Consider the following 11,505-nt stretch of genomic DNA (forward strand, 5'->3'; position numbering starts at 1 on the left):
CTTCTGAAAAAATAACACATATTGAGTTGAGTCATTTTTATAAATAAAAAGGAGTCTTTTATGAAAAACAAAATTAACAAAACAGAATCAAAATTAAGAAATTTTTGGCGATCACAGTTTGAAAAAGAAATTGTTTTATTCTAAATTTAGGAAAAAGCTACCAAACGCGTACTGATTTCCTAAATTGTACATCAATATTTTTTATATCACTTAATACAAGCAACATTCAGTAATAAAAATATAAAATAAACAAGAAATGAGTAATATGTAGATAGAAATTTAATAGATTACATCTTGTTTTTTATAAATGTTAGCAGCATTTTAAAAAATCAAGTACATCTGATATCAATTAATTTTTTATCCATTTATATAACTGATAATAATGTAATCATTAAAATTTGTTTTGAATTTTCGTATTTTCGTAAAAAAAGGTTTATTGTAAAATATTTTACATTTATTGTGCATATACATATGTTTGCAATTATTATAAGGATTAAATCAATACTTTTATGAAATCTATCAAGTTTCCTAAATCATACACAAGATAAAACTGATAATTGACAATAAAATTAATAATTAATGTGAAAAATATTAATTGCAAAAATAAATTCAAGTTAGTTTTACTTTTCCTTGTTTTTTTATTACTGTTATGTAATCATTATGAAATATTCAATTTTTTCGATAAATTATTAAAATTAGATATTAGTTTATTATTACGTATTAGTAAATGATTTCTTTTGTTAATATTATATTTAAATAATTGTATAAAAATAATTAGTTTTATTCATAAATTCAATACTTTCAAAAATACGATTTAGAAGATTTACAGGTACAATTTAAATGACCAGTTGCTTAAATCATACAAGTATATTTTGCAGCTTGTATATTTTGCAGCATGTTACTCAGAGCTTAACTTATGACAAATTAATTTGTTATTGATGAAAAGTTAGACATGTAATAATAAATCGCTGAAACATCGAGTTACATTTCCAATATTTATTTGCATACAAATCAGTACAGAAATAAACATTGGAAATTTTAATTTCAAATAGAAAGTATAATAAAAAAATAACTTAAGTGGTAACACATAATGGTTAACGTATTCGGCCATTTTCCCATTATGTTAGCTCATTAAGGCAAATACAAATTGTTGGTGATATTTCGAGTTATGTCTATATCTTTGAAGAATTATTCCGAATTACTTGTTATATAACTGTTGTATAATTTTATAAAAAATCGAAATTGACATTCAAAAGGGTGATTTTTTAAGATTTTTCTACGATTTTACAAAACGGAAATATATGATATCTAATAATGACATTCGGTCATGTTTTTAAGAGTATATTGTTTTTGTCAATAATTTTCTGTTAAATTATAAAATAGTTTTTCTTTTCTGAAAAACTCAATCTTTTTAATTGTGTCATTTTTGATATAAGGGAAAAATATTATTAATTATCAATAATTTACTGTTGATTCTCATTTATATTAATTATAAAGAATGTACCAATACGCACGTATGCGTAAACAGAATTATATCCATAATAGGATTGTTCGATGGTAACCCCTCTTAGTGATTTATATAGGGTTAATCAAGAGACTCAAGGATCTCCCAAACAAATAAAAGATCCTAACTTACACGAGGGAAATTTCATTTCCAGTCTTTGTGGAACTTATAGATAGCCGATTTGCCCGAACGCATAAATAAGAAATGAGACACACGACGGCGCATTTATCCGGTGAGCAAAAAAATATGCTCGTCTTGCTAGCGCGCGCGTGCACGACGAAAATTTATCGAAAGCCGTTTCTGACGGAACTATTCGTTCCCGGAAGTGGTCGGAAACTAGTTCGACATTCAATTTCTCTCCACGAGACGATTTGTCCATCACCGCCGTCGACCGAGGTGCGACCTCGGGATTCCATATCGTACCCAACGACTCGCATCCGTCAGATAAGTTTCGTTTTCAATCCTCCCAATCTTTCCCTTGTCCTTTCTTTCTCTCCCCTCTCACAACTGAAAACTAAGTACGAAGTATAAGCGAGCTTCAAAAGCTTAAACTGCGGAAGAGCGGATAAGAAGCTAGCTGCTTCTCGCTTAACTAGATATGAAATCTGATGACGTTCACGCGGATATCGCAAAAAGTTCGTTCTCAAGTTTTTCGTTTATTATTGTGTGTACAATACCCTCTATCATTCCGACGGAGTGTTTCAAAAAGGAGCCTGTACGTAAGACTCTCCGTTATCTACGTTGCTTATTGTTGAACGACGCTCTGAAATTGACTGGAAACTATACTCTACTCGTTGGTGAATGACACAATATTGTTTCTTCTTTTTTCTCTATTGCACATCGAACAATTTCTCCGCCATCACCTCAGAGATCGCTAGGATGGATTAAAAAAAAAAGAGCACACGACAGTTCTGATTAAGGCGCTTTTTGCGAGACCTGCACGACGAACAATAATTTTCGTCCAGCCAATTTCAGAGAGAATCTCCATTGTAATCGGCGGTGGTGTGATGCTGTTCATAAATCATGACCGAACAAACGATTTGTAATCTGTACCCATGGCGTACCGACGGACATTGCAAATCTATCGATCAATGATCCGCCGCGATAGCGATTCGTGTTTTAATTCTGACAAGAATATGAGATCAAACTGAATTTGTGGAAGAATATCAAATTTTCAAGATGTTTCGTTTATAATTATTCTCTAGTGATAATTACTCATAATTGAAAATAAATTATCGATAATTTACATATTTTTCGTTAATATTATTTCGGTCTTGAAACGAACAGACGTCCGTTTTGTTCACAAAATACGCTTGTTACCGAATATCTCTACATGTATATTTGTACGTATACGCTCGTTTATAATATTTATAAGGCGTCATCGTATCTCTAATAGGAGTGTATGATATTTTCATGCCAGACTCGGATTTACCGTGATGCATGCGTTCTGTATACGCGCGCGCGCTCTTTCGGCGATGGAGAATCGATTGGAACACCGTCGTCTCGCCTCCTGCAAGTCACAGTAAATATATAGCAAATAGCGAGTTGAAATTCGAAGCTACGATGGCGGAAAATATGCAACGGGAAAACTAAGAATCGGCAGAAAATTTTAATTAAAATCCCGAATCTGGGTTAAAAGAAATTTAATTAAAAACAAGAAAAGTAGAAATCAAACGTTATAAACGGCCTTCGCGAATCGCAATTTACTCCCAGTTATTTATTTATATTTACTTCTTACGGTAACGCGACTCGCAATGGTATTAAATCCGCTGGCGCGTTCGACGCTGGCGCGACAAGTACGAACGGGAAATATAAACGCGTCTAGTTAATGAGCTATCGATTCGAACTAGAGAGAGAGAGAGAGAGAGAGAGGGGGGTAGGGACCGTTTTGCGATTTTATATGCACGGCAATGTGTCAGCGATCAATCATAATTACGGGATCGTTTGCCGATGCGTGTGCCGCGAAATATCATTGCGAGAGTTCATCGAGCGAGATATTACGAGCGCGTCGGTGGAACCTTCGCGCAAGAATGTAACCAGCCGGTATGACAAATCGTCTACATGCCATGCGCAAATCCAATTTTACGAAGCACGATCCCGGTGGATGGAAGTGCATCGGCAACGTCGAGGGACACCACGCAATACGCTCGGTCTCAGGCATGACGGCGGCTGAATTCCGCCGGGAGTGCAAGCTTTTGGCGACTTAGCCTGGTCGCCCTTGGTTGATGGCGAGGGGGATGTATACCGGAGAAGTCAGGAGGGTCGGGCATGAGATACCCTCTCGAGGACGGGAAGCGCGAGATTTCAAGATAGCTAGCGATGGGAACGAGACGAGACGGATACCAGACTCGATCACCAAAGGATACGACGAACAATGTTGAGAGGCGTTGCTCGAGCTGCGCGCGAGTGTTTTATGAACCCTGTAAACCCGGGAATTTCGGGGCAATCTCGAAAATCACGCGGGGAGGGGGGGGGGGATATTGACAGTGCGAGAAGTCATCCGGAAGAGTCTTTTGATTCTATCATTCTTTCCGACAGCGCCGAAAATTCCGGCGACTTTTGAAAAGTTGGGAAATGTCCAACGTCAAGTAGGACTTTGACGATCTTCGATCGCCCAAGTTTGTTGACATTGGCTGCAGAATTCGGGAGAGTCCGCCCGTCGCTATTGAAAACTTCGTAGTTAACGGCACGGATGAAAAATCGCGAACGCACCGTCTGGAATCTTGAATCTGCGCTTGGCAGTCGATGGTATTCTTACACCATCACTGCCGGTGGTACAATCTCAACTTCTCGTCGTCCTTCGAGGGTTTTGTTGAAGAAGAATCGTACGGAAGAAACGTTGAGCATCGATGAGGACGGCATGCAAAATGTGCAAAATGTGCGTTTCTACAAATAAACTATCGTTTTTTTACGGTTCCATTTGACTTTGCGAATAAATGCCCCTTGACTGCTGTGACTTATGTATCGCTCAGCAATAATTCTTCTGCCGGATCGACCGCTCGCCCACGTCGTGCGAAGGTTAATGGTTAGACGCTCTTATGCAATTTGAGTTAATAATTAAGAGTCTTCAAGAACAAAGACGTCAAAATATAAATCAAGCATGGCAACAATTGCCGTCTTTGTAACGTGAGAAGATATAGTGAAACGATAAACATCGTCTCAATTGTATTTGAATCCGGAAATGCAGCAGGAGTCTAACAATGCCGAATACGATAAAGAAAATAGCTGCTACCGCACAATTGTTACAAAGAAAACACGAATAAAAATACTATAAAGAAAAAAAAAACACGAAAAAAAATGGCAATGTAAAATGTCCGTAAAAAAAGAAATAAATAGCAATGCGTCTGTTTTCGCTCGCAAATCTCCCAATTGTAAAGGCATAGGACGGCGAGCTTTGTCGCGTCGTTTTACGTCCGTTTTCGTATGCGACGAGGCAAGGTTGTATACAGTTAGGTAATAACTACGAATGCATGCCTTATCCTGGCGGTGAGTACTTAATGTAAATGATTTTGCCAAGTTTCACGGGACAAAGGGCGCAGTTTCCAAACTCACACGCCGACAACACAGTCGCGCGGAAGTTTCTCTGAATTTTAATGAAAAATGGAACGGGTATATCGCGCACGCTGGCCGTATTTGCGTTACGGATGCTGGTGGTAGTGTCGGAGGCCGCGATAGCTGCTGGCGGTACGGCGATGTGATGCTGGTAGTGTGGAGAGACGCGCAGAAAACAAACATGGTCCTAGTTTGGTAAATTGTTTGAGATTATCGCGTATTATCAATTAGCCTCTGCGCATCGTGCGCACGTTATTCGTAATGTAATATCTCATGGATAAAGGACGGATGATGTCTCCTTTTAAGGAATGCAGGGCCGACGTTTGCGTCGGGATCGCAACGCACGCCGCACGTGCCGCACTATGTATTCTCCCGAGATTTTATTTCATACATTCGCGGGGATTCGGATCTCCGTACTATACGGAAGGGTCTTTCACAAGAGTGCTAGCAGGATGGAATAAAATCTCGTGGAATATTCGGCGCATGCGGTATTCACGAATTTTCAGGAATAAATTTTACGAGGACTTATATTTGACTGCAAAACAATTAGCGCTATTGCATTGCGTTCCACATAGTTTTCAACGAGGTTTTTCAGTTTCTACAAAGTTTTTTTACCTTTGCACTTTGTTTTCATGTGCGTTTACAATAATAGCTGTTATGCTTTAAATAATAATTTGTATATTGTTTCTTCACTTTTAGAGTAACACAAAAAAGAGTAGTAGCTCACAAAATTAAATTTTTCGGAAAAAAAAAAACATTATTTTTCAACTTGAAAGGAAATTATAGATTAATCAAATGATATCGGCAAAAAGAACGTTATACTCTTAGAAAGATATTATCTGTGAAATATAATTTTTCTCACTTTTGTTTCACAACTCTTAAAAAATTCTTGAATTGTTACGATTTTGAGATCCTACAAAATAACAAATCCGAAATAATTCATCAAAAGTAACGAAATATCAAAATTTATATTTGTCTGATCAACTAAAAAAAATTAAATTTAAAATAAAATAATTTCTTCCTCAAACTTTGATCACAGATAAACTGTCTTAACTTTAAATGTTTCCTTTAGAAGAAACTCCGTTTTATTTACGAAAACGACACAACTGAAAATGTTTTCAATTCTTGTAGAAGATATTATTACGATCTCTTTGAAAACTTTAAAAATGACACAAGTGCTATTTGATGGACGGACTGTGAAGTGGAATTAGTTTACAACATTAAGTGAAAATGGACCGAGAAATGTTCAACACAAATAAGGAAATAAGGTTATATACGGTCAAAGCAATAGATCTTAATGTCTAATAATACTTTCTTGTGTAAATTTTTACAGTTCAAATAAACTGCTCGCCGATTATTTGTCGCCCGCACGAAAGAGAAACTGAAGTACGAATCTCGGTGATATTTTTCTCAATAAGTTATTTACAGTAATTTAAAGATACTTATCAGTACTATTATTGTTTGCCAATTTAATTTGTTTTTACACACTCCAGTTTCGTTCTTAGATTGTATTTTAACAAATACATATATATATTATATATATAATCGGCACGTAGTTTGTTTAAACTATAAAAATTTATTAGAAACTAAGACCTTAACTGAGTGTAGTCCTTTTCACTCACATTTATGTTTAAGTTAATTTACTTTCGACGATTAATAGAATGATCTTTACCTCATAATCAACTCATTCATGATAACTTGAAAATTACATTTTTCTACTTTCTTGTGTCATTTTTGAAATAAAAGAATATTAGGAATATCTATGTCAGAGGATATAATGGTAAAGAGTACACTCTACGTACACTTGGTTTAAGCTTGTATAAGCTCAAAACATTTGATACAATGGCATAAAACGTTGTCAAATAACATATGAGAGGATGCTTACACGCGTGCGTAACAACTGTATAACGTGTGCAATCATAACAAGACTGTCGCTCGGAAATCGACCGGCGCGCAAGCATAAATCCAGTTTGCGTAAAAGGAACGTAAATCGTTTTAAAGCGCGCAATTTAACAGTCGGTTTATACGAGCGAGGTATGTTTCAAAGGCAGACGTACGACCACCCCGTTTGTCCTCGGTTAAATCGCGTTCGCAATCAGTCGCCGCAATCGTCGCGATCGACGACGAATTATGGTCGCGCCGGCCCTGCGACATGAAACCCGGAGGGTGGCGGCAATTACACCCCACAGGGCCGCACAGGCTCGAGGATAGGTACATCTGCCCTTTCTTTCCCCTACGTGGCCGATGAAATTATGTGTGTAATAGATGTGCACACGTTCGCAACTATAGTGACAAAACAATGAATTTCGATGAAAGAATTATGGACAATTGTCTCGTATTTAACCCTTTAACCCGGGAACAGTCACCTATAAGTTTCTTTGCATAAACGACTACTCAGAGTGATTTTACATCTCTTCAAATAAAAACACTATTATTATTTATACATTATATATTATTGATTGTTTTACAATTTATTAGTATTTGAAATCATTATATTTTATGGAAAGTATGATTTTGCTAAAGTATTTAATTTAGATAGATTCTGTCTTTCCTGAAATAATTTTATCGAATCGTCAAAATAATTACGTAGGATGCTCAAGCACGATGGACAATGCTGTAAAAAATTTTGACATTCTAGCTTAATTACTTTGATTATTTTTCAAATCTGTATCTAGCTAAATTTTTAAATGTTTTACACAAAACCTTCTATATACAGGTTTACTTAGTATTTTTTAAAACAGTAAGGGAAGAAATAAAAACAATAAGTATGAATTCTCGATCAATAAAGATAATTACTATGATTGAGCTTCGTTTTCTCGCTACTGAAGTGTAAAAATTATCACAGCATGATTAATCTCGGGTTAAATGGAGAAATGAATACAGCATGTATTTTGCTGGTTTGCTAAAGTATTTAATTAAAAATTTAGTTAGATACAGATTTGAAAATAATTTTCGATTATCAAAGTAATTGTGTAGGACACTTGAACTTGAATTAAAACTTTTTACATTATTCTTTATTATTTTTGAGCGTACTATATAATTATTTTAATATGATACAATAAAAGTTATTTTCAAAACTATATCTACTTAAATTTTTGAAGCAATACTTTAGCAAAATTATTCCTTTTGTATTGATATATAATGATTTCAAATACTAATAAATTGTAGATCAATAATATATACATTACTAATAATTATTATTATTAAAAATTAAAATTTTTAATTATAATTAAAAATAGTAATTTTTCGATACAAGATTTATCGAAATCAGTTTCAAAAAGCTACTTGCATACGTTGGTTCATATTTAAAAAAGTATTTTGTGGCATTTAAAAAATGTTATAATTAAGGAATTTATTTAAAAATATTCGTCTTTATGTGCAAATATTTGAATTTTAAATGTTATATTCGAAAGATCATTTCTTTCGTCAATAACCGAGTCGATAACGTTTTCAACATAATTGTTATTTAAAAAAATTGTATTGTTGCTACCATATTATTTCTAATGGTTTTCAACGTAAAAAAATTCATGAAATAAAAAAGAAAGACTACGCTGTGACTACGTATGAATTCCATCCTTGTGCAAATATCCGCATCAAATATTGTATCGAACGTGAGAAAACATGATAGCACGCCGATTCCAATCTAATGTTTCACGCCATTTATTGGATAACTGAGAATCGTTCATTTAACTGAGACACGATAGCAAGATTCGCTTCCATCATGTCCGTTTGAATATAATCGTTAAGTTGTACAATTAATCACTTCGCGAAAGAGAAATGCAAGAAAATACAGGAAATGGCGCGAAGAGAACTTTCGTTACTCTCATTCATCATCACAATTGATTATTACACTCGTTCCTTTGTTTTCAGAACGTTCTCTTCGCAACGGCTAATTGTCTTTATAATTCTCGTATATCCCTTTGAAGTCGGGACGATATGCTAGATTTGATATGGTAAGTGTAGAGAAAATGAAAATGCATATTACGGACAACCAAAAGAGATTCTAATTTGCAATAATTATTTTACAGTAATTTAAGTGTATATAAATTTAAACACAGACAATTTTAAATGGATAAATAATGAAATAAAATCTACGCTAGCAACTTTTTGAAAATAATAATTATTATGTGTACAAGAGAAAATCGTTGACGCAGCCCGACGAGTGATGCAAAATTGTAAAATATCACAGTAAAGATATAGAATTCTGATATGAATTATCATTTTCAAATATCCTTGAAATTATCTCCGCTTTAAGAAAGATGTCGAAAATATGGCAAATGCTTGCGCAAATTTCGAACTGAAAGCGTTGGTATCCAGGCACTAACCTTGTCACTGTAAATTACGCAGCAGGAGATTTGCAACACAGATTTGCAACGCAGCGTCGACGCCGGGCCTACAGCAGCCTCCGGTCTTGGCCTGACCTCGTTCCTTGGAGCGTCCATCGTTCATCTCACTTCACTCACTCGCGACGCGAGAACATTTTGAGCAGTCCATTCACGTACATACCGGGATAGCGTACGAAATATTCTCGTGCTTTATTTCTACGGTTAAGGCTTCGGTTACAGTGGATGTATATTCTGATGAACTTTTGTTCTGACGAATACGCTAGACAAACAAGCAAGAACGTTTTTTCTATCAGAGAGTTGTACACTGTATGTGTACAGTTCATCAGATGTCGCACGAACAAGTTTGTCATTTAAACGAGTTTGTTTCTCTGTCCGCATTCGTGCGACTGTTGAAATGGATATTGAAAGACTATCAGTTTAGTGTTTGGAAAAATTAGTCTGTGGAATATGAATGAAAAATACTTGAATGAAATCATAAGAGATCTTGTGAAAAAAGTAGAAGATTAGTCAACAAAAAAAAAATATTTTCCATTTCTTTCTTCTGAAACAAACATTTTATTCATGTATTCAGTTCTCCCACTCACGAGTAAAATTTTTAATAATATACTTTTCAAGAAGAGAGAGTATGAATTATCTAAAAATTCGGAATTTTTATATTATAACAAGACTATATATTATTTCAGAATACATTTACAATGAGCACCTATTTTTAATGAACACGAATTCGTCAGAACAAAAGGGTGCTTTCCAATTGTTTAACATCTTGACACAAACGTACATAGGAATTATGTACAAACTGAGGTGCAAATTCAGACCACAGCATGTTGTAAAAAACAACATAAAAATGTCCAACACAGATAATTTCAGCACATTACAGCAACATTGCAAATATTGCAGCAGTGTTACTGCAAATTTCTGTGCTGTATGATTGTTTTTTAGAACATATATATCTAAAAAATCCAAAAACATTATATAAATTTATTTTCTAGATATGCGTGTTGTCTAGAAAGTACAGCGTTGTACGCGATTCAATTAAGAATAAAGTATGTACTGATATGTAGTACTAGAGATAGTACATCAGATAAAATTAGGTTTATTTTTCATACCATACCTATGTATTTTAGTATTTTACAGTATTTTTTAAATCAGCGATGGTGATGGAAACTATGTTTCTATTTCTCTCGCGTTTTCATTTATAACAGCCGTGATTAATAACACAGGCTCTCAAAAAAAATACCCTATGCTGGGGCGGAGATCCGGCTATTCTTATGTATTTTCAGTCGCTGAATACGAATCTAACATCAAAATAGGACCATCCAGGATAAATTTTCAATCTAGAGCGAAAAAATTACCCATTTTTTCGCTCTAGATTGAAAATTTGCCCTGGATGATCTTATTTTTACGTCAGATTCGTATTCAGCGACTCAAAATACATAAGAATAGCCGGATCTCCATCCCAGCACAGAGTACTTCTTTTTTGTGGGCCCGTGTAATCAAGGAACACACCAAGTCCAGAGGAAACTAAAAAAAATGACGTATTTTAACATCAAAGTAAAGCCATTTCGATTTTTTTTTATCCTTATTTGTTCCTTGGGAACTATTTAATTATCACTCAAAAACATACTTACACAGTCAACAGTTAACTATAGTTGCTTTCAGACTGAGGTTGGATGTAATGTGTCGATAATTAAGTACGGGAATTGGAACGGAACTTGTATACAAAAGTGTCTAAGAATATTACAAATGGAAAGTTCCCAAAAAGTTCGTTATTCACTTCTCGGTAACCGTAGACTAACCTCGCACGCGGCCGCGCGACCTTGCGATATCGGTTCCGAGAATCCGAGGTGTTTACATTTGCGAACCGTGCGACGTACGTTGCGGCGGGCCAATTTTCTAACGGCCGTGTGTCGTCGTGTTTATCTGTTCGCCTCGAGAATGGATAATGCAAACGAGCGATCGTAAATGCCCCTCAATTGACACGTTACAACGCGGCGCGTCGCCCAACAGTCCATCCAATCGCACTCTCCCCGATTATATTAGGCACGCGACACGCCACGGACGCGGAAATAACGGCGCGCGGGGGGAGAGTGGAGAGGGGGGGGG

Source organism: Trachymyrmex septentrionalis, unplaced genomic scaffold (genome assembly GCF_001594115.1).
Source record: "Trachymyrmex septentrionalis isolate Tsep2-gDNA-1 unplaced genomic scaffold, Tsep1.0 scaffold17, whole genome shotgun sequence".
In the NCBI taxonomy this organism is placed as follows: domain Eukaryota; kingdom Metazoa; phylum Arthropoda; class Insecta; order Hymenoptera; family Formicidae; genus Trachymyrmex; species Trachymyrmex septentrionalis.